Source organism: Lissotriton helveticus, chromosome 4_2 (genome assembly GCF_964261635.1).
Source record: "Lissotriton helveticus chromosome 4_2, aLisHel1.1, whole genome shotgun sequence".
Classification (NCBI taxonomy): domain Eukaryota; kingdom Metazoa; phylum Chordata; class Amphibia; order Caudata; family Salamandridae; genus Lissotriton; species Lissotriton helveticus.
The window spans coordinates 33,235,401-33,260,804 of record NC_136064.1 but is presented as its reverse complement, the minus strand read 5'-3'; positions in this window follow the sequence as shown (position 1 = coordinate 33,260,804).

Here is a 25,404-nt window from a genome sequence, read left to right as displayed (position 1 = left end):
CTCTTTGAACATGTAAATTCCTTCTTAAAATTATACGGCAATTTAAGCACACATTCAGAGTCTTTTCAAAACCCGCTGTTTTAGATATAGTCTTCTCTAATGAATCCAATTTTGTTTTCAAATTCTCAGACAAAATAATTGTTGATCCCATATGCTCTACTCTGTCAATAGCTTCCAGTTTCACAATCTATTGGTTTTCTAAATGCAACATTTTGTTGTTGAAGATGGCACATTCTGCAAGAGTTGGCATCAAACATATTCCAGATTTCGTCTCAGTAATTTTCTGAAAAATATTTTAAGGCACAACGTCTTGTTCTGGATATAAATTTGACAGTAATCGTGCATGTAAAGCTTCTTTCCCATGCTCGGTCACTTTTCCAATTCTAACATCTTGTAGAATATTCATGTAAACTTCATCCTTCGCCTGACGCATATTTTCATGCAGTTCTCAGCATAATTGAAGTGTAACCATATATTGACGTTGCCAATGCTCCCTAGGCACTTCCTGGTATCTTCATGCGTGAGCATTTTGAACACAGGTTGTCCTTTCACTGGTGTCAGCTGCAGAAGATCTCCGAAAACAATGATGTGTTTGCCACCAAATAACACATCATACTCTGTTTTAAGAACTTCTTGCATTCTCAAATGCACAAAGGCAAGCATGACATTAGAAACCATTCTTACTTCGTCAATGATAAGAAGTTTCATTTTCCTCAAGACTCTTGAAACTTCACAACAAGCATCTCCAGATAACTTGTGGTATTGTAATTTGTTATCATGCTCCACTGGCAGCATCAATATACGATGCAAAGTAATACCTTTAATGTTATGTGCTGCCAGTCCAGTTGGAGCGGTGACAACACAAGACAGCGATGACTCAGTCCTTTCCTGCAAATAACATGAAATTGCTTTAATGAGGAAACTTTTTCCAGTTCCCGCTTCTCCACTCACGTACAGTCGGACAGGCTTCAACGACGTACATGAGCACTATTTCTTCTCATGACTTAATCCATGATCAATTTGCTTGGTAACTTCGTCATATATTTTCCTCTGCTCAACGTTGAGTTGTCTTTCCAAGTCTTCTAAGTTAACCACATCCTCCTGAGCATGTGCCATGGCTCTTTCCACTTCATTCATGGCAGTGGCAGCTTCATTTTCGATAACAGGTCCTCCTAGTGGATCCTGACTCAATGAAACAGAACTCTGACTGTCCTGAGAACTGTCTCTGGCAATCTCGGCTGCAATCGTTGCTTCCTGCTCGATTTCCGCATTCAACATTTCAAGATATTTGGGAAATGCAGGACATTCTATGGTCTCCTTGGCGGCAGTGAAAGAGTCTTCGTAACAGAGGAAATCTCCAAGCAGTTCCTCTTCTGCACGCCAAGGCTTAAAAAGTTGCAAAAGTGCTAAATAGAAAAACTCCTTTTTTTCAGAAGATTCGCCACTCAATTTTCGATGGTTTACCAAGTGGCATTTTCTTTGCTTGACCAGACATCCCTCACTTCCAATTACAGCATACACTCCTTTATCAATACCTTCGTTGATGTTCCTCTTGAATATGTAATTTTGTAGAACCTCATACAGACAAACATTCTCGAGGTGACTGCTTCGATTTGGATAATATGTATCCAACATGTTGGTCTTCAAAATATCGGTACTGTTTGGCTCCTTTTCCGCCAAATACTCAATTTCCCGCACAGGTTTCAGAACTCGATTACGCGTTGCAGCAAGACCAAGACTCGCCCAAACGATACTCCTAGATTTGGCATAGAGACTTGCTGAAGACAACCGGTCAGAACATTCGTAAGCTCCGATTTCTCGATGCGACAACATCTTCAGACTGAAACTGTACAACTTCTTACTGAGGCTCTTTTCATGGGAAATGTCCTCCCACATATCCTTCAATTCTGTCTTTTCTCTTTTGGTGATGTAAGATGTCACATACCGAGCCACAGCCATACAGTTATCAGCCACAAACTGTATATCCATGTTAGCATTCCACATGGACAAAATCACTGGGTTGTAGTCGTTGATGTACTTGGAGTCTTCGTTCCTTTTCAAATTGTATGTGTTTTTAGGTGATTTCTTCATCACATTATGTCGCAGCGAAGACATCAAACTGTTTACTCTTCCTTAAGAAATCACCGGTCGTGGAAAGGCGAAACGACATTTGGTGTAGAACTTGTCCTTGTTTCTGAATTTACGACGACAGTACTTTCCGCAACGATGGCTTTGGAAGGGTAGAACTTGTTCTCTTAGGCTTTTGTCCTCCTTTGCATTTGGAACAGCACATGTAGAATACTGTTCTATGAAACTCATCACTAAGTCTTCTGGATCCGTTCCAAATTTAGGTGCATCCTTGATCCACAGCAGCATATGTATATGAGGAGCACCTCTTGCTTGGTACTCCTTTCTCCAGAAGAAATCCAACACCTCTCCAAGAGGTGGATTTCTCTTGTTCATGATGAAAGACATCATAGCTTCAAATCTATGATTGAAGTACCTGCATACATTCACTGGATCCAAAGAGCACAGTTCTCCGGGTGTCTTGAATTCGATATTTTCAATGTTTCCATTTGCCTCTCGTAGAAATTCAAGTAAGTCTTCCCAGCCATACTCGGCACAGCTCAGAGTGAGGAACCATGTGGGAGTTCCTAAGTTCCTCAGCATACATTTTAAATCACCATGACGACGGTACCAGTACTCATTAGTACCACGCTGACACGCCATGAGATTAATCAGGTGGCAATCCAAAATACTGTCTTGCACATTTACTTTATCCATAAAGTCACTTGCAGAGATGTTTTGCATCTGTATACCACTTTTCAAGATGTGGTTCACTGCATATGACAATCCAGACAGATCGTTTTCAAACAGGAGATGAAACAAATAGGGAATGCAAAGTCGAAACCTAGCATCTTCTGCATACAATCATAAAGTCCGGTATTCAGAAGCAGGAATTTGATGAGGTCGCTCATCATATCTTCCTCCTTGACCTGTTGGAAATAGCTGTGGGAAACACCGAGCTTCCAAACTTTCCTCCCAAACACTAATGGGACTCCCTTTGGCTTGTTTCATTTGAAACAACTCAATAGCATTCCCCATGACTTCCTTGGAATGCAAAGGATGAACACTATAATGTTCATATATTTCTTCACTTTTAGAGGGTTCTACTTTCTCAATTTGACCAGCACACAAATCGCTATCCTCTTCCTCACTTACTTCCTCTTCTGCAACATATACATTCTTATAGTACTTATTATTTTTTTTCAAATACAATGTTGCCTTTTTCACTTTCCTAACATCCACTAAATCTTGCCATATTTTCTTATTCTTTGTCGGAACCCCATTAACTAAGATAACCAGAGGTTCCTCTTCCACTTTTTCTACTCCACTTGTGTTAATGTTTTTCTTCAAATCTAGAGGCAAATAAACAAATCTTCCCTTTAATCCTCTCTGTAAATCTGATGGAGGCAATTTCCCTGTCTTTGGCTCCATTCTTACAATAGCCTGAAAGGGATGGATACTTTGAATCAAAATAGATTCATAAGTATTTAAATCCTTCAATTCAGAAGGAATCTCAACCAATTCCAGATTATTATGAACCGCTCTAGCAGGCATCTGGTTTTGATTTAATTTATTACAACAATAAGTACACACACGTTGATCCAATCCCAAATCAAAACAATTTTCTACCATCAAGTATGTTGCAAAATCCTTCCATTCACTATTATTTTCCCTTTCACTTTTTGGATATAAATCCACTAACTTAGTCTGATTCTTATAATAAGTGCGTCGACAACACACACAAGTGAAATTAGGCCTCTCACTTGATTTCACCTGAAACGTGGCAATTTCCTTCTGAAAATTATCTGTACTGGAAACCTGTACACTTTCTTCCACATTACCCTCTTCTTGTGGGTCAATTTCAACATTCTCCTCTTTACTTCCAAAGTAACAAAACTCAATTTCTTCACACATATTCTTCACATCTGTTTCAGAACCATGCAAAAGAGCAGCGCATAATTGTTTAAGCATAACTGCTGGACTCTTAATATAATACAACATTCTAACTAATTTCCTCACTTTATTATGATGCACTGCTAGCATCGTGAAATGATGAAAAACACTCTGGCATACTCTCCTGGAAAGACAAGCCAGTGAATGACCATGCAAACCTTTCACTTCTCTCACTCTGCAAGGATCTAGCGGTATATTATCAAGTGGTTTATCTCCGCTTTTTTGGCTTTAAAAGCCAAGAAAGCGGAGATAAAATTATCTCCCTATTACCAAGCTGTCGCTAACACCAGTTAGTGACAGCTAATAGGAGATAGCGACCATCTTGGGCCCCGCTTTGCATGTCAGTGATATTTATCACTAATGACATGCAAAGTGGGCGTGCCAAGATGTTAGCGACTGGAAACAGTCGCTAACATCGCTATCTCCTATTACCAACTTTTGGAGATATTCGCGCTAAGCGCGAATATCTCCAAAAGCTAACACCTGCCCTGAGCAGTTCTTCACCATGTTATCCAATGGGAGGTGGATAACATGGCTAAGAGCATTTGCTCGATAATGCATGAATATCGCTGACTTTTCAGCGATATTCATGCATTGCGGCCGTTTTTTATCGCATTTGCGATAAACCTTGCTAATAGCAAGGTTTATCTGCGATAAAAATCGCCGATGTGCGGCGATAATTTTTGTCTCTAAACAAGTTAGAGACAAAAATTATCGCTAGTTGTTGGTAATATACCCCCTAATTCTTGCAACAACTTCATTTTCTGCTTCAAACTTTTCTTATTAAATGTCCGTACAAAATCACAAAGCAAATTGATGGAATCCTGTCGCACACTGCAAATACTACTACACTTCCAGGTGTACACAGGACCCTTAGGACGTCTACCTAAAACCTCATTACCTAACACCTCTTCTGTCTCTGTTGTCACAAGTTTTTCTTTTTCAACTGGACAACCATCTTTCACCTCATAAGCTCGACCATTGGTGTCAACTGCATGCACCAAATCATTATCCTGGAAATAACTCTCCTCATTAAAAAATGCCTCACAACTTGAACTATGCATCCATTCTCCGGAAAAAACTTCACAAAAATTACTACGATTAACTATTCTCTTCCATCTACTATTTCTTTTGAAATCATAAATTGCCTTGTTTAGCTTACTAATTGTATTGATCATCAAAATAAATAACTTTCGTTTAATTTCAAATGCCTGATCAATAACTTTCTCAACTTTTTTTTTTCTCTTATAAAAAACCACTTTCTGTTGACCTTTCTTAATATTTTTAACAAACTGCCAATTATCCTGTTGCGGAACATTCGTTTATGAATGTCCCTAAACTGTTGTTTCCTTCTACTATCATGCACAGAGTTATCTCTTGCTCTAGCATTAACATTTTGGATTGGCCTTTCCTTTCCGTTTAAATTGCTTCTCTTTTTCTGGACTAAAACATTTTCTGTAGTAGTACTTTTTTTTTTACAAATGTTTCTTATGAATGATTTCGTGGTCTTACCCGGTGCTTTCTTGGTGACTTGACGATTTTTTATTGTAGAGGACTGCTGCATTAATTGATGAACCTGCTGTCTTTGACGTTTTGTAGCCTTTCTGATTCTATCCTTAGACGGCATTCTCAAAATTTGAAATGATCTGCAGTTGAATCTGTGGTAAAATATAATAAAAAATGTTATTAACCACTATTACCAAACAGTAAATCAATAACAGTCATCAAAAACTTAACACACTACTTGACATTTTTACATAGAATATTTTTTAGTGCTTTGGCAAATTTAGAATACACAAATAGCAGAAAAGAAATGGAATTCTTCTTCATTTTACCTGTCCTGTTTTATATGTGAATCTGATCTAATTTTATGAGCATATTTTAATATTTTATTGACGACACTACACATAACCTGTTTTTGAAGGTGTGTTTAATTTTAAATGAAACGGTTTACATTTTTACTTTTCATTTATTGTAAATTTTAAAAATAAATGTTTATAGTTCCATAGGCTCAAGCAGGTCAGCTTCCCACCCTATGTCATACAATTCTGACAAATCGGCATCCTCATCATGTTCTTCATCATCCTCAGGATTTAAATCATCCAAGTGATCTACTTCCACTGACGTTTCAATTACAAGTTCAATGATAAGGTCGAGATCAACTGATTGCTGATTGTCACTCATGGTTGATGTTGTCGTTATCTTTAAAGAAAGAGAACAACAATGAGATGTTGCAGAGTAAGAGACAAATCTCAGAGATTATAATAGTAAAATTGTTTAAAAGGAGTAACATTTTGCAGCTATTATTTAGCCATGTCCAGCGATGCTGAGGAGGTGAGGCCTATGTCCAAGTTTTCAGTGAACAGGACTCATCTCTTCTTAACCTTGGATAAGCCTCACCGACTCTGTGTCCCCTGCTCATACTTAAATGTACAGGGGCAGATTTATGCTAAGTGGCGCATCCCCACGGATGCACCAGTTAATGTGCACCGCTGCTCTGCCACCCATAGTGTGCCGCATTTACAATGTAGAGCACCATTGAGCAAAAAACAGCACAGATGCGTCACGCATCTGTGCCGCAAAAGCAGCACATTGCAGGAATCACGTCATAAGCGCGACATGTCTACTGCAATGCACAGGAGGAAGCCTCACATTGCATGGTGCATCACTTCTTATGCCTGTTTCAAACCGTCGTAAGGATTTGATTCAGCAATGCTATAAAGCTGACTCAGTGAAATCTTCTAAATTTCACTGTGTTAGTTTTACAGGGCTTTCATGCAAATTAATGCATACCTTGCAACAAAACACCTATATGAAAACTGACGCAGGTTTCATGTGGCACAGGACTTTACAGCATGACACATCTGCCTAGATGCATCAAGTTGTAAATATGTCGCCACATAGCAAATCTTTTGCACCGCCGCTGCATCACAAAAGTGACGCACAGTGACGCAAAAGAGACATACACCTATCATAAATCTGTCCCTAACATTTTAAATGATTGATTCAAGATTACGATAAAGTGTGGCCTATCCAGAGGTTTGTTTGAGGTGAGGCCTACTCAGGGTTGCAGATGAAATTTACGCTTGTTGAAGAGTACAGAGGAGATAATACATGTGAAGGCCTACCAATGAAGTAAGTCATATCCACTTCACTCTTGAACAAAGGCCAGACCTTTTCTGTGTCCGTGGACAGACCTAAACTTCATCTGCACAATGTCATTCGTAAACTTAGGAAACACAGGTGATGTAATTGAAAAATGTGGAGTTTCTTTTCCTCATTTCACAATCACATCACCTGTGTTTCCTTTGCTTAGGTATCTCATAGTGCAGATGGACTCTAGCATATCAAAGAGTACACATAAGTTGAGCAGTGTATACAACAATTTTGACATTTACAGAAGATTCAGCTTCTTATCTTGTTGGAGATGAAATGAGGCCTGTCTTGCAACATGGTGCATCTTTTGCATCACTGCTGCATCGGTTTCATGTGGCACGGGACTTTACAGCATGACACATCTGCCTAGATGCATCAAGTTGTAAATATGTCACCACATAGCAAATCTTTTGCACCGCCGCTGCGTCACAAAAGTGAAACACAGTGACGCAGAAGAGGCATACACCTATCATAAATCTGTCCCTAACATTTTAAATGATTGATTCAGGATGACGATAAGGTGTGGCCTATCCAGAGGTTTGTTTAAGGTGAGGCCTACTCAGGGTTGCAGATGAAATTTACGCTTGTTGAAGAGTACAGAGGAGATAATACATGTGAAAGCCTACCAATGAAGTAAGTCATGTCCACTTCACTCTTGAACAAAGGCCAGACCTTTTCTGTGTCCGTGGACAGACCTAAACTTCATCTGCACAATGTCATTCGTAAACTTAGGAAACACAGGTGATGTAATTGAAAAATGTGGAGTTACTTTTCCTCATTTCACAATCACATCACCTGTGTTTCCTTTGCTTAGGTATCTCATAGTGCAGATGGACTCTAGCATATCAAAGAGTACACATAAGTTGAGCAGTGTATACAACAATTTTGACATTTACAGAAGATTCAGCTTCTTATCTTGTTGGAGATGAAATGAGGCCTGTCTTGCAACATGGTGCATCTTTTGCATCACTGCTGCATCGGTTTCATGTGGCACGGGACTTTACAGCATTACACATCTGCCTAGATGCATCAAGTTGTAAATATGTCACCACATAGCAAATCTTTTGCACCGCCGCTGCGTCACAAAAATGACGCACCGTGACGCAAAAGAGGCATACACCTATCATAAATCTGTCCCTAACATTTTAAATGATTGATTCAGGATGACGATAAGGTGTGGCCTATCCAGAGGTTTGTTTAAGGTGAGGCTTACTCAGGGTTGCAGATGAAATTTACGCTTGTTGAAGAGTACAGAGGAGATAATACATGTGAAAGCCTACCAATGAAGTAAGTCATGTCCACTTCACTCTTGAACAAAGGCCATACCTCTTCTGTGTCCGTGGACAGGCCTAAACCTCATCTGCACAATGTCATTCGTAAACTTAGGAAACACAGGTGATGTAATTGAAAAATGTGGAGTTTCTTTTCCTCATTTCACAATCACATCACCTGTGTTTCCTTTGCTTAGGTATCTCATAGTGCAGATGGACTCTAGCATATCAAAGAGTACACATAAGTTGAGCAGTGTATACAACAATTTTGACATTTACAGAAGATTCAGCTTCTTATCTTGTTGGAGATGAAATGAGGCCTGTCTTGCAACATGGTGCATGTTTTGCATCACTGCTGCATCGGTTTCATGTGGCACGGGACTTTACAGCATGACACATCTGCCTAGATGCATCAAGTTGTAAATATGTCGCCACATAGCAAATCTTTTGCACCGCCGCTGCGTCACAAAAGTCACGCACAGTGACGCAAAATAAGCTTACACCTATCATAAATCTGTCCCTAACATTTTAAATGATTGATTTAGGATGACGATAAAGTGTGGCCTATCCAGAGGTTTGTTTGAGGTGAGGCCTACTCAGTGTTGCAGATGAAATTTACGCTTGTTGAAGAGTACAGAGGAGATAATACATGTGAAGGCCTACCAATGAAGTAAGTCATGTCCACTTCACTCTTGAACAAAGGCCAGACCTTTTCTGTGTCCGTGGACAGACCTAAACTTCATCTGCACAATGTCATTCGTAAACTTAGGAAGCACAGGTGATGTAATTGAAAAATGTGGAGTTTCTTTTCCTCATTTCACAATCACATCACCTGTGTTTCCTTTGCTTAGGTATCTCATAGTGCAGATGGACTCTAGCATATCAAAGAGTACACATAAGTTGAGCAGTGTATACAACAATTTTGACATTTACAGAAGATTCAGCTTCTTATCTTGTTGGAGATGAAATGAGGCCTGTCTTGCAACATGGTGCATCTTTTGCATCACTGCTGCATCGGTTTCATGTGGCACGGGACTTTACAGCATGACACATCTGCCTAGATGCATCAAGTTGTAAATATGTCACCACATAGCAAATCTTTTGCACCGCCACTGCGTCACAAAAGTGACGCACCGTGACGCAAAAGAGGCATATACCTATCATAAATCTGTCCCTAACATTTTAAATGATTGATTCAGGATGACGATAAGGTGTGGCCTATCCAGAGGTTTGTTTAAGGTGAGGCCTACTCAGGGTTGCAGATGAAATTTACGCTTGTTGAAGAGTACAGAGGAGATAATACATGTGAAAGCCTACCAATGAAGTAAGTCATGTCCACTTCACTCTTGAACAAAGGCCAGACCTCTTCTGTGTCCGTGGACAGGCCTAAACCTCATCTGCACAATGTCATTCGTAAACTTAGGAAACACAGGTGATGTAATTGAAAAATGTGGAGTTTCTTTTCCTCATTTCACAATCACATCACCTGTGTTTCCTTTGCTTAGGTATCTCATAGTGCAGATGGAGTCTAGCATATCAAAGACTACGCAGAAGGTTAGAACTGTATGGAACATGGCTATGTAAGTCAAATAATCAAAATCTAAATTTGCCAAGCACACATGGGGGCGTATTTACAAGGACCTTGCACCACAGGGAAAGGTCTTAAATTAAAATGGGAAAAATAACATCAGAGAGACTCAAAGGCCTTATAAATATGCCCCAAGCAACCTATGAAGCTCTAGCATTACATATCAAGAAACCTAATTGATTTCAAAAATCGTTTTTAAACACATCATCTAAATAAATTATATACCTACATTCATCGGGAAGTGACTTAAAATGCCCTAAGACACATGAAAGCGTTTTTTTTAAGCCCTTGCTCCATTTTTAGATCACTTTTAACATGGCTATGTAAGTCAAATAATCAAGACTCAAATTTGCCAAGCACAGATGGGGGCGTATTTACAAGGACCTTGCACCACAGGGAAAGGTCTTAAATTAAAATGGGAAAAATAACATCAGAGAGACTCAAAGGCCTTATAAATATGCCCCAAGCAACCTATGAACCTCTAGCATTACATATCAAGAAACCTAATTGATTTCAAAAAACGTTTTTAAACACAACTTGTAAAGCAATTTTATTCATACATTCATGGGGAAGTTACTTAAAATACCCTAAGACACATGAAAGCGTTTTTTTAAGCCCTTGCTCCATTTTTAGATCACTTTTAACATGGCTATGTAAGTCAAATAATCAAGATCTAAATTTGCCAAGCACAGATGGGGGCGTATTTACAAGGACCTTGCACCACAGGGAAAGGTCTTAAATTAAAATGGGAAAAATAACATCAGAGAGACACAAAGGCCTTATAAATATGCCCCAAGCAACCTATGAAGCTCTAGCAGTACATATCAAGAAACCTAATTGATTTCAAAAATCGTTTTTTAAACACATCATCTAAATAAATTATATACCTACATTCAAGGGGAAGTGACTTAAAATGCCCTAAGACACATGACATCGTTTTTTTTTTAAGCCCTTGCTCCATTTTTAGATCACTTTTAACATGGCTATGTAAGTCAAATAATCAAGATCTAAATTTGCCAAGCACAGATGGGGGCGTATTTACAAGGACCTTGCACCACAGGGAAAGGTCTTAAATTAAAATGGGAAAAATAACATCAGAGAGACACAAAGGCCTTATAAATATGCCCCAAGCAACCTATGAAGCTCTAGCAGTACATATCAAGAAACCTAATTGATTTCAAAAAACGTTTTTAAACACAACTTGTAAAGCAATTATATTCATACATTCATGGGGAAGTGAGTTAAAATACCCTAAGACACATGAAAGCATTTTTGTAAGACCCTTGCACTATTTTAGCGTCACTTTTAAATTCAATTTCAAAACAGTCTCAGAAACACACCAAATTGTCTTTAGCAGAGCATGGTATGGTATGCACTCCAGAGTCTGCAGCCATAAAAAGCACAGAAAACCTGTAATTCATCACACATATCTCTCATGTCACCCAATCAAAACTCTTCCCTCACTTTTTTCAAATCAACACCCTTCCCCCCTCTGCCCTTTCTGCCTTTTTTGCATAGCAACCACCTCCTGAAAGACCTCTCATGTTTGCAAGTTCACACAACAATGTTTCAATTGAACTCTGAACTCTCAGTACACCTGCGTATCCAGTGCAATCTTTCATAAAATGATTTTTTTTTGACCATTCAAATTACATCTTTCAAAGAACTCATCCATGCACCCTAACTTTCTGTTTTCAGCAATCAAAATCCACCAATCACTGCTACTGCTTCATTAACACAGAAACTACACAGTTTTTTTCATTTTAAACTCTTATTTTTTCAACTCCCATTTCATTGCCACACTTCATCTGACTGCAGCAGAACCTCCTCTCACCATGTTTTCTGTCTGGATTGTTGGACATAGTTACATCTACTGGGCTCAGAGGTATGCTGATAACAGAAATTTACCTAACCTCAATTTACAAGATGTGGAAATTAAGTGGTTTGGCCACAGAGGATTAAAATGTCACCAATTGATACCATTGGTGAAAACCTTTATGCATTTGCCTAAACCTGACCTGTTAATTGTGCACTGTGGAGGAAATGACTTGGGCACTTTGACTGGGGTAGGTCTGGAAATGCTTTTAAAGGACACCTTTGAGCAATTGATGGCACTTTTTCCTCAAACTGCCTTGGTATATTCAAATATATGCCAAAGACAGAAATGGAGGTGGTGGAACCAATTTTGTCCACAAATTGAGAAATCGAGGAAGCATGTAAACAAATCTGTTTCAGCTTACATGAGAGACCATGGAATGGGCTCCATCTACAACAATAACTTACGTTACTACATGCAAGATCTCTACAGAGGAGATGGAGTTCACTTCTCAGATGAAGGGAACAGAGTTTTCATTCTGAATTTAAAAATGTGCATTGGTACCTACTTATAAGTACCTAAATGTACCATAAACCCAAAAGCTCTTCTCAGAGCTACCCTAATCTGATCACTCACAATTATTATTTTACTCTAACTTTTTTCACTAATTTTCAACAAAGTACGCTCCCCGGAGCGCTACCCGGTACGCGAACCGGAAGCTAACCGCGCGAAATTTTTTAAAAAAATGATTTTTTTTCACACATATGGGCCTCCTCAGCCACCCTCAGAAAACCTAGGGGGTCAAAATACGTCTACCGTGCCCCCTTCTACCCATTCTGAACATTATTTGCCCTCCATCTTGTATCTTTATTCGACCGAAACACAAAATGGTGGACTCCCGTAACGCTGCCGGTTCGCGTACCGGGGCGCTCACCGGGAAGCGCTCCATTAAAAAAGGTGGGAAAGTAATTTACAGAAGAAACCCTGGAGACACTTTCACCAAATATAGATGAGCTCATACTACATATCAATCCCTACCATTTTCACACATTTGGTTGGAATTCCATTTAGCCATTTAGCCTGTAGACCTCTCTAAATACCCTGAGGTAAATTACTTCACAAAACACAGCTGAAGTGTTGGAATTGACAACCAATTAAAATGTTACTTTCATTTTCTACTTTTTTTACCTGACATTTGATTGGTTATGTACCTGAATATATATAAAGAAAGAGAGAGAAACACAGCCATTTTGACTACTACTTCCTGAACTACATTGCAAGATCATTTTCACTCACAACTTAAACTTGTTTTCAAAAGGTAAGATATTATTTTATAAATTTGAAAACATTTTCAGATAGTTATATACTATCCCTCTGTAAGAGTTAGACATTGAGAAAGGCTTGTTTATTATAATTATGGATTGATTTAGGTTTCTGTGGTATTATTATGAATTTACATAGGCTTTCTCACAGGCACTTTTTAATAGTACTACTTCATGCCTCAAAACTACCTGTCTGAACTTAAACCCAACAGTGCCCTATCTCTACTGATATATTTATTTTGTATTCAAATTTCAGCACAAAAATGCAAGGAGAACAGAACGTTTCCTTTGAAATTGTCCTAGACATGAATAATGAGGAAATAATTGAACCCATTGACTTGGAATTCATGGATGAATCACGAGACCATGAACTTCTACAATGTGTAGAATCTGTGGATCATTTACTTCATTATGATGACGGTCAAATGTGGGAAGTTATGTTCACTCAACAAGAGGACATATCGGACAGTCAAATGTTAGACGTTCTATTAAATTTTGAAAAAGAATCAGAAAAATAAAATTATATTTAATATTTAAAAATTGTTTGAGGCTTTAATCATTTTTATATGTAATTCATAAACTAGTACCAAATTGATTATAAAGTAAAGTCAGACTTATAGTATACTGTGCACAATTTCAAAAATACATTTATATTTAATAATCATTAATACTGCTACTTAAATAAAAAAAAAACAACAAAAAGAACAATCAATAAACATACAATATTTCAAAATATCATAGTCTATCATTCTTTTTTCCTTATAGTACGCTCCCCGGACCGCTTCCCGGTGCGCGTACCGGGCGCTACCCACGCAAAAAAAACAAAAAAAAATTATTATTTTTTTGCCCCGCGGGGCCCTTTTAAAGCCTCCACATCAAACCTAGGGGGTCAGGAAGGATCTACTATGCCCCCTTATGGTCATTTCCCCCTTTCTTTTGGCCTCCTCTTGTCTCTCGATCCTACCGAGAGACAAGATGGCGGCCGCTCCGGACTGTTTAGAATGTTGACAGACACCGGAGAGCCAATCAGCTTCGCTTCGCGAAGTTCCGTTACGCGCCAAGTACGCGAACCGGGGCGCTGCCTGGAGCGCGCTTACAGATATATATATTTTTGGAACGTTAATTTCTCAAAATCCACTGGAGCACATATCTTGAGACCTAGCAAAGGCACATCGGGCTAACAGTCCCTACAATTTTGCCAAGTTTCGTGCAAATCCATTCAGCCATTCGGGCTAAAAGTGAGGCCAACCGCCCTATGGAAATTAACATGGGAAAAACGCGTTTTGGGATCCCCCTTTTTTCTCGGCCCCCCCTTGACGAACCCCCCCCAAATTTTCAGTGGCTGCTCAGAAACAAAATGTTCCATTTTCCTGACAATTTCAGCCAATTCCGTCAACAAACGCCAAAGTTATTAGACATAGAATTATCAAAAATCCCATAGAGAAAAAATCCTAACTATATATACCTAATGGCGACCGCCAGCAGGTAATATATATATATATATATATATATATATATATATATATATTATCACAGGATCTCCCCGGTCCCGGGGAGGAATGGAGTCGCTGAAAGACGGCACTGACACGCTTCTCTCAATAAAGGTGATTTATTTCATCAATCCATGTGGGGGATTTGGCAACAAAAAGCAACCAACGCGTTTCGACTGCGTCCGCAGTCTTGATCACGGTCAGTTTAGGAAGTGAAGCTTACAGTTTTATGAAACAAACAAGACATTTTGGTTACACCCCTTGATCCCTGGCCCCACCCATACATTTGGGTATTGTGGGATATGTAGTCCTCATACAATTCATATGACTTTTCATTAAAGTGTTTAGGGATGCATGTCATTTATACATTTAAATTGCTATTAAATTTAGCTCTGTCCACATTTACAATAGCAGTTTTTTAGGGATGCATGTCATTTATACATTTCAATTGCTGTTCAATTTAATTCTGTCCGCATTAAGTTAACAGTAGCGATGCATTTAGTCTTATGGGTGTCATGAGAAGCCCGTGAAATGGGTGGTCCCGCCCTCCAGTGGGCTTGGGCTGTGCCTCTGCTGACTGGTATTGGTAATTATATCACGCCCACTATTGGTAACCATTTTGTCCTGTTACTCAACCTATGACCTGCCTTTTGTAATCAGGCATAACATTTCATATGGTTAAATTCATTTATACAATGGGGCATGTGAGTACAGTCCTTAGTCTTTATGTTCAGGTTCTCATTGGCATAATACTGCCCTCCGGTGGGCTGATTAGTCCGTTGAAACAGAAGTTTGTTTCATCTGTGAGCGTAGTTCAAGTGAAAAATTAATGAGTGAAGTGGTGAAGAAAAAATAAAAATAATAATAATGGGTTAAAATTGTTCATGGTCTGCGGGGAGTTAATAGAGAGTTGTTGGATTAAAGATGTATATATAGTTCTTCCGACTGGTTGAGCCCAAATGGGGTCATGGTCCTGAAGTTCAGGATATGTTTTGATTCTTTTCGTCGGAGTTCCTTCTCATTGTGTCCACCCCTTATTGAGAGACTTAAGGTTTCAATGCCCCAGAAGCGTAGTTTCTTCCAATCTCCTTCGTGATTCAACTCCATATGTTTTGCAACAGCGTTGCTTCTGTCCTTGTGTACAGTGGCTCTGACGTGCTCTAATATACGTTTTTTTAACTCACAGATTGTGCTGCCTATATATTTGAGGTGGCATGGACATTCAATCATGTACACTGTGTTTTTGCTGTTGCATGTAATGCATTCTTTGATTTTCCAGGTTTTGTTGTTGGGCATTGGTATTTCCTTGGTTGGCTTGGCTATTTCACAGATCTTACAATTGTAACATTTTACAAACCCTTTGGTTTGTAGCCATGATTTCTTGTTGGAGGTTTGGAAGTGACTATGAACCAGTTGGTCCTGCAGGTTTCTCGCTCTCCTGTATGTTAAGATGGGGTGGTTACCCATTTTTTCTCCTATTACTGGGTCCATTTGTAGAAGTTTCCAATTTCTTCTTAGTATTTGATTCAGTTGTTTAGTCTCTAGACTGTAATCTGTTATGAACCTGATCGGTTCTTCTTGTGTTGGTCCCGAGATCTCTTTTGGTTTTAGGCAATCTTCCCTTGTTTTAGAATTGGCCTTTTCCCAACATAGTTGAGTTGCTCGTTGATTGTATTGTCTCTTGTCAAAAGCGTTGCTTGGCGATGTTACTTTGTTTTTGCCATTGTTGCTCCTCACTGCAAATTCTCCGTAAACGTAAGAATTCCCCATAGGGGATGCTTGTTATGAGCGACTGCTGGTGGAAGCTGGTGGCTTCTAATGTTGAGTTTGTCGCAGTGCTTTTGCGATGAAGCGTAGTTTCCATTAGATTGTTTCGTATGTACACTTCCGTGTCTAGGAAAACTGCTGTGTCTTGACTAATGTTGTAGGTAAATTTGATGCCAGGTGTGCTATTGTTTAAAATTTGAAAATATTGCAGAAATTTGTCTTTTCCTCCGTCCCACACAATGAACAGGTCATCTATAAATCTTTTCCAGACTTTGATATGTTGTGTGAACGTTTGTAGATTTATGTCCCATGCCACTGTTTCCTCCCACCAACCCATGGCGGTGCAGGCATAATTGGGGCTAAAGGAAAAACCCATGGCCGCTCCATTCTTTTGTTTGTACATAGTTTCCCCAAACACAAATACATTGTTTTCAAGCAGATATTTGATCATGTCGAGCAGCATGATGTTATGATGTTGGTAATGGATGTTCCGTTCCTGGAAAGCGCATTGGCATGCCTCAAGACCCATATTGTTGTCTATGTTTGTGTATAATGCAATTACATCCATGGTGATCAGGATGTAATGTGATTGCCATTGTATTTGTTTCAAATTACAAAGAAAGTCCGTGGTGTCTTTTATGTAAGACTTTAGGAGCTTCACATGTGGGCTCAGATAGAAATCTATAAAATTGGATATGGGCTCCAGTAAGGAACCATTAGCCGACACAATTGGTCTCCCTGGTGGTTTCGTGGCGTTTTTATGGATCTTAGGCAGAAAGTATATGGTAGCTGTCTTCGGGAAATCCACTGTCAAATACTTTTTCTCATCAAAGTCTAGGAGTGGCCGCCTTCTTCCGCCAGTCGTCAGCTGTGAGTCCCTCTGTCTTCCGAAGGTATACCGGCGAGCGCCTCGAAGAGTAATTTGTATTCCACCGCTTGGCTCACTTTCCCTTCGCTAGGCGCTCTTTGATTCTCGGTCGCATTTCTCCTGCGGTTGAGCCAACCGCTGTAAATTATCACAGGATCTCCCCGGTCCCGGGGAGGAGTGGAGTCGCTGAAAGACGGCACTGAAAATTGCAAATTGAAAAACATGAGGAAGAGGTCAGGCAAAGAAAACAAACTAAATTCGAAAGGGACGCCAATGATTATGCGCAAGGTCGCATATTTACGTTTGCACGAAAATATGATTCATTCAGGCCATCCAAAACCAACATTGCCAGCTCCTCCTCAAGTATGGCATCCTTAACATCAGCAGAATTAAGCGAAGAAGACACAAATCTAGACCCCGGACAGAGGATTTTTTTAGGAGACATGCGCCTTGTCCTATCGCAACAAAGATGGGAACAGAACCACGGGGCGCAGAGAAATACACGCGGTCGAGCCAGGGGCAGAGGAAGAGGTTGGCAACCAAGATTCAACAGATCCACACAAGGAGGGGCCGACGGAGAAACGGCTACAAGCGAAAAAGTGGGAACACAAACCAGACTTATGAAACAAAAGAGAGGGAAATAGATGAAGAACTCCAAATAGTCAACCTATCTGGAAAAGAAATCACGGATGCGGAAATCTCCCTACTAAAGAAAGGAATTAATTTTTGTCCCAAAGCACGCATTAACCTGGCCCAAACAAGAATTGACCTGTATTTATATATACGAAAAATCAAGCTTGCAAAATTCTTTGCAGAGAGAAAAAACAAACCTAAAATTACCAAAAATCAGCCCAAACCAACATCGATACTCCTTGCAAAAGAGTCGGAAGCTTATTTAACTGTGCTAAATCTTAACGCACAAGAAGGCCAAGAAATTAGCCTAGAAACAGCCATACCACAACTGGGAGCCGGAACTAGTGGTTTGAAAGCAAAATCTAAGTTTTACCCGCAACTAGCACCAGGAAACAAAATTGACATGTTTCAAGAGGCAGTAATTCACGACCCATATAACATCAAAATAAAAAACCAAACCAAAGATAACCTATCTAAAAGTGAAAGAGAAGCCTTAAACTCATTACGGAACAATGACACCTTTGAGATCAAAGCGGCCGACAAAGGCGGCAACATAGTGCTATGGGATCGAAAACTTTATATTGCTGAGGCGATGGAACAATTGAACAATTTGTACTATTATGAAAAAATAGACAAAAATCCAATGGATCAAATCAAGAGAGAATTGGACGGAAAGATATCACAATGGGAAAACGAAGAACTCCTAGACTTTGATGAGAAAAAGTATTTGACAGTGGATTTCCCGAAGACAGCTACCATATACTTTCTGCCTAAGATCCATAAAAACGCCACGAAACCACCAGGGAGACCAATTGTGTCGGCTAATGGTTCCTTACTGGAGCCCATATCCAATTTTATAGATTTCTATCTGAGCCCACATGTGAAGCTCCTAAAGTCTTACATAAAAGACACCACGGACTTTCTTTGTAATTTGAAACAAATACAATGGCAATCACATTACATCCTGATCACCATGGATGTAATTGCATTATACACAAACATAGACAACAATATGGGTCTTGAGGCATGCCAATGCGCTTTCCAGGAACGGAACATCCATTACCAACATCATAACATCATGCTGCTCGACATGATCAAATATCTGCTTGAAAACAATGTATTCGTGTTTGGGGAAACTATGTACAAACAAAAGAATGGAGCGGCCATGGGTTTTTCCTTTAGCCCCAATTATGCCTGCACCGCCATGGGTTGGTGGGAGGAAACAGTGGCATGGGACATAAATCTACAAACGTTCACACAACATATCAAAGTCTGGAAAAGATTTATAGATGACCTGTTCATTGTGTGGGACGGAGGAAAAGACAAATTTCTGCAATATTTTCAAATTTTAAACAATAGCACACCTGGCATCAAATTTACCTACAACATTAGTCAAGACACAGCAGTTTTCCTAGACACGGAAGTGTACATACGAAACAATCTAATGGAAACTACGCTTCATCGCAAAAGCACTGCGACAAACTCAACATTAGAAGCCACCAGCTTCCACCAGCAGTCGCTCATAACAAGCATCCCCTATGGGGAATTCTTACGTTTACGGAGAATTTGCAGTGAGGAGCAACAATGGCAAAAACAAAGTAACATCGCCAAGCAACGCTTTGACAAGAGACAATACAATCAACGAGCAACTCAACTATGTTGGGAAAAGGCCAATTCTAAAACAAGGGAAGATTGCCTAAAACCAAAAGAGATCTCGGGACCAACACAAGAAGAACCGATCAGGTTCATAACAGATTACAGTCTAGAGACTAAACAACTGAATCAAATACTAAGAAGAAATTGGAAACTTCTACAAATGGACCCAGTAATAGGAGAAAAAATGGGTAACCACCCCATCTTAACATACAGGAGAGCGAGAAACCTGCAGGACCAACTGGTTCATAGTCACTTCCAAACCTCCAACAAGAAATCATGGCTACAAACCAAAGGGTTTGTAAAATGTTACAATTGTAAGATCTGTGAAATAGCCAAGCCAACCAAGGAAATACCAATGCCCAACAACAAAACCTGGAAAATAAAAAGAATGCATTACATGCAACAGCAAAAACACAGTGTACATGATTGAATGTCCATGCCACCTCAAATATATAGGCAGCACAATCTGCGAGTTTAAAAAAACGTATATTAGAGCACGTCAGAGCCACTGTACACAAGGACAGAAGCAACGCTGTTGCAAAACATATGGAGTTGAATCACGAAGGAGATTGGAAGAAACTACGCTTCTGGGGCATTGAAACCTTAAGTCTCTCAATAAGGGGTGGACACAATGAGAAGGAACTCCGACGAAAAGAATCAAAACATATCCTGAACTTCAGGACCATGACCCCATTTGGGCTCAACCAGTCGGAAGAACTATATATACATCTTTAATCCAACAACTCTCTATTAACTCCCCGCAGACCATGAACAATTTTAACCCATTATTATTATTTTTATTTTTTCTTCACCACTTCACTCATTAATTTTTCACTTGAACTACGCTCACAGATGAAACAAACTGCTGTTTCAACGGACTAATCAGCCCACCGGAGGGCAGTATTATGCCAATTAGAACCCGAACATAAAGACTAAGGACTGTACTCACATGCCCCATTGTATAAATGAATTTAACCATATGAAATGTTATGCCTGATTACAAAAGGCAGGTCATAGGTTGAGTAACAGGACAAAATGGTTACCAATAGTGGGCGTGATATAATTACCAATACCAGTCAGCAGAGGCACAGCCCAAGCCCACTGGAGGGCGGGACCACCCATTTCACGGGCTTCTCATGACACCCATAAGACTAAATGCATCGCTACTGTTAATTTAATGCGGACAGAATTAAATTGAACAGCAATTGAAATGTATAAATGACATGCATCCCTAAAAAACTGCTATTGTAAATGTGGACAGAGCTAAATTTAATAGCAATTTAAATGTATAAATGACATGCATCCCTAAACACTTTAATGAAAAGTCATATGAATTGTATGAGGACTACATATCCCACAATACCCAAATGTATGGGTGGGGCCAGGGATCAAGGGGTGTAACCAAAATGTCTTGTTTGTTTCATAAAACTGTAAGCTTCACTTCCTAAACTGACCGTGATCAAGACTGCGGACGCAGTCGAAACGCGTTGGTTGCTTTTTGTTGCCAAATCCCCCACATGGATTGATGAAATAAATCACCTTTATTGAGAGAAGCGTGTCAGTGCCGTCTTTCAGCGACTCCATTCCTCCCCGGGACCGGGGAGATCCTGTGATAATTTACAGCGGTTGGCTCAACCGCAGGAGAAACGCGACCGAGAATCAAAGAGCGCCTAGCGAAGGGAAAGTGAGCCAAGCGGTGGAATATATATATATATATATATATATATATATATATATATATATATATATATATATATATATTCACTGAAAAAACCATAGGTTATAGACCATATATAGTTAGGAATTAGCATTTACAAAACATTATTTTACTCACACAAAACCATTGAAATTCGCATATATAGTTAGTTGCACTAACTATATATCGCGCACCCGCAATCCACTGCTGATCATGTCACATATTACATCATTCATGACATGGTCAGTGACATCACTGATGACATCACTGATGACATCTCAAATGACATCACTGATGACATCACTGATGATATCTCAAATGACATTACTGATGACAACATCCAGTGACTGTGTATTTCTGTAAAGTTAAAATATGTCTTACGTATTGAAAAATGAGTGGATGTAGGAGTGTCTGGATGAAGGATTTAGTAGGTGCATGACTGACTGTATGAGTGAGTGATTAAATGTGGCTCACTGAGTGCATGGGTTAGTGACTAAAGTTTCTTAATTTGTGCATCATTATGTCTGTTGTTCTATAAAATGCTGCATGTGTTGATCAGTAGCTATATGAGTAACTATATGGGTTATTGATTGGTTGCCCAAGTATTTGTATGGGAGACTGAGTGTGTGTGTGGGTGGCTGGGAGGTGTATGACTCTGTGCATAGATGTGTGAGCAGTTGATTCACTAGATGTATGGGTTCAAAAGGGCATGTGGAAACAGCTGTATGGGCGGTTGACTGTGTGCATGAGTGTATTGGTGAGTCAATAGATATCTCAGTGCTACATGTCAAAGTAAATACATATGTAAAACACAGTACATGTGAGAGTTGACATATATAAATAACTGTGCATAAGACTAGTGAATGTGTGAGTGGCTGTATGAATCATTGTGAACTTGTATCAGGGACTGTATAAGAGAGTAAATATGTGTTAGTATATGTTTGAATAAGTAAGGTGTGTATAACTGTATAGTTGAGAAAATGGAGGTGTGATTGATTCTTTGCATGACTGAATAGGTGTGTGAGTAACTCCATGGATGAGTGACAGTCTGTGAGTGTCTGTTTACACTGAGTGTATCTAAGGTTATATTAGAGTCTGAAGAGGTTCATCATATTATCACATGAATAATGTCATCAGTGATGTGCTCAGTAATGTCATCAGTGATGTCATTTGAGATGTCATCAGTGATGTCATTTGAGATGTCATCAGTGATGTCATCAGTGATGTCACTGACCATGTCATGAATGATGTAATATGTGACATGATCAGCAGTGGATTGCGGGTGCGCGATATATAGTTAGTGCAACTAACTATATATGCGAATTTCAATGGTTTTGTGTGAGTAAAATAAGGTTTTGTAAATGCTAATTCCTAACTATATATGGTCTATAACCTATGGTTTTTTCAGTGAATTTTCAAGGTTTTGTAAATGCTAATTCCTAACTATATATGGTCTATAACCTATGGTTTTTTCAGTGAATTTCAATGGTTTTTTAATAGCAAATATCAAAAACTTTCAAATGTATTCTTCTTTAATTCGAAAAATATATTTTATATGTTTTTAATACAATTTTTGTATGTATTTTTTAAAAAATTTTCTTTTTGTTTCGCTCCCGGTCCGCGAACCGGGTAGCTTCCCGTTAGCTCAATTTGGTGCCGCGACCCGGTCCGCGAACCGGTAAACGTTCCGTTTGCGCAACTGCCGCGTTAGAAAGCAACATTGTGACGCGTTGCGTAATCGCGACGTATGGCGCTCTCGCGTAATGCGTCTTATGACGCGCCGCGTTAGCGCACCCGGAAGTGCTCCGGAGCGCGAACCGAGGCGCGAAGCGCAGCGCCCCGGAAGCGATCCGGGGCGCTGCGCGCAGCGCGTAACGTAAGCGTAACAGGTCATGTAACTTGTTATCAAAACTTTTCATTGGTTCATTTCACTTTTGGTTTCCTAATGATGTAAGGCTAGGTCATGTGACCTAAAAATAACACTTTTCATTGGTTTAGAACAATTTTTTTTCCCAAATGATGAAAACCCCTCCTTGTTTCCTCACTCTGACTTTCAACTTTGTGAGAGGAAGACCTTTTTTGATTACTTAGAAATGGCAAGTCTTGTAGCTGCAGCTGGTGCACCCCCACCACCACCACCACCTCCTAGGAAGAGAGGACCACCTCCTCAGGTTATCCTTCAGCAAGAGGAGGAAGAAGAGGAAGAAGAGGAAGAGACGCAAGGGGAGAGGCAGTTTTTGCCTGAGGAGGCAAGAATTTCCCATGTAAAGGAAGATTTCATCTGGCAATTTTATTCATTTCCCCAGGGCCAAAAGAAAGTAAATGCCCACTATGTTACTTGCCTTATCTGCAAAAAAGATCTGTCCAGAGGGACAGATAAGAAATATAGCTATGGCAATTACACCATGCATCGCCATATGCAGAGGTGGCACCCTAATAATTATAGTGCTGCGCAGGTACGTGACCTTCAGGATAAACCCCCCTCCTTTGGCCAGAACATCAAATGTAGAGGCAGTGACGGCACCAGAGGCGAGGGAGACGGTCCCAAATATACAGATGAAGTTTGGGAGTGTGAAACAAGTGTGCGTTTATTGCGGCCAATTGATTTGCGACAGGGAAAGTAGCATTACTTTAATCAACAGAGCTATCGACAATCATAATTGTCCAAAACGCCCCAGAAAATAAATTATCTTTTTTTTTTTGTTGCTCCTGTTGAGCCCTTTATAATGAATCATTTTCGTTCCCCCCCCCAAAAAAAACAAAAAAAAATAAAATCATTAAAAAAAATACAAAAAAAGTAAAAAATGTTCAGAAAAATAATTAAAAAAATCTAAAACAACAAAAATAATTCAAAAAAAGTTATTTTCAGAACTACCTCCCCTTTATAAAAAATTGCTAGAATGTTTAGCACTCTGGCATCCTCTATTTCTTTTGATTCGCTTCCCGGTTCGCGCGCCGGTACGCGAACCGGAAGCGAACCAGAAAAAAAAAAAGAAGAGTAAGTATAAGGGAAGGAAACAGAGAGTAATGTTAAAAGAAAGACAGCTAGAGGGAGTAACACAGAGATACTGTTTAATAGATCTATTTACCGAAGAAAAGATGGAAGAGGGTATAATTGTGAAAAACAAAATAGATAAGGAAGTGAAAGAAAAAAAGGAGAGTAGAAGAATAATAAACAAGAGTTTCTTAGAGAATGTGAGTGAATGTTCAAAATAAGAAGAAAAATAGTAAAGGATGTGGAATGAGAGGTAGGGATAGTACCGGACTAAAAGAACAATCCTGAGGGAAAATGTTAAGATAACAGTGAGCAAAAGTAAATAGGAATAAAACAAGATGTATGATAGTGACTAAGGTTAAAACATGTGGAATAACAGAGAGAATGAACAGAAAGCAGAAAAGAAGAATTGACAGAAAAGGAATGATTGATCAGCAAAGAAATGTAAATAACATAGGGGCATATTATCAACACAGGCGATAAAATTATCGCTGCTTTTATCGGCAGAAAACTGCCGCTAAAGCTGCTTTTGCGGCAGAAAACTGCCGCTAAAGCCGCTTTTGCTGCAGTTTTCTGCTGATAAAAGCAGCGATAATTTTATCGCCTGTGTTGATAATATGCCCCTTAGTGTGCTTGAACTACAGGGAGAAAGCATAATGAACAAGTAGTGAAAGAGTGATCAGTCAGAGACAGTGAGAGTAATAGAGACGGAGTGAGTGAACAGGAGTGAGGAACTATGAGAACAGAGGGACTGAGAAAAAGAGTGGAAGGAGTAGAGTAAGCAAGTAATAGAGAAAGGAATGAGGGAAGTAGCAAAGGCAGGAAACTGAGGGTTAAAGAAATGAAGCAGTGGAACTAATAGAAGTTAAATGTGATAGAAATGTAACGAAAAGAGTACAAAGCATTTACCTTTTAATTGTCGTTAACTTAGTCACTTGTTATTTTTATACTTTCAATCTGTGAAAGAAAGAACAAAAATTTGAAAAATATTAAAACATGTATTTAAAAATTAGAAAAGACAAGGGAAAAGATTGAAAATCATCCAATTTTACAAAGAAATAAAGTTAGAGATATACATGCAGAAAAAAAAGAGAAAGAAACAGTGATAGACAGTCAGAGACAAAAA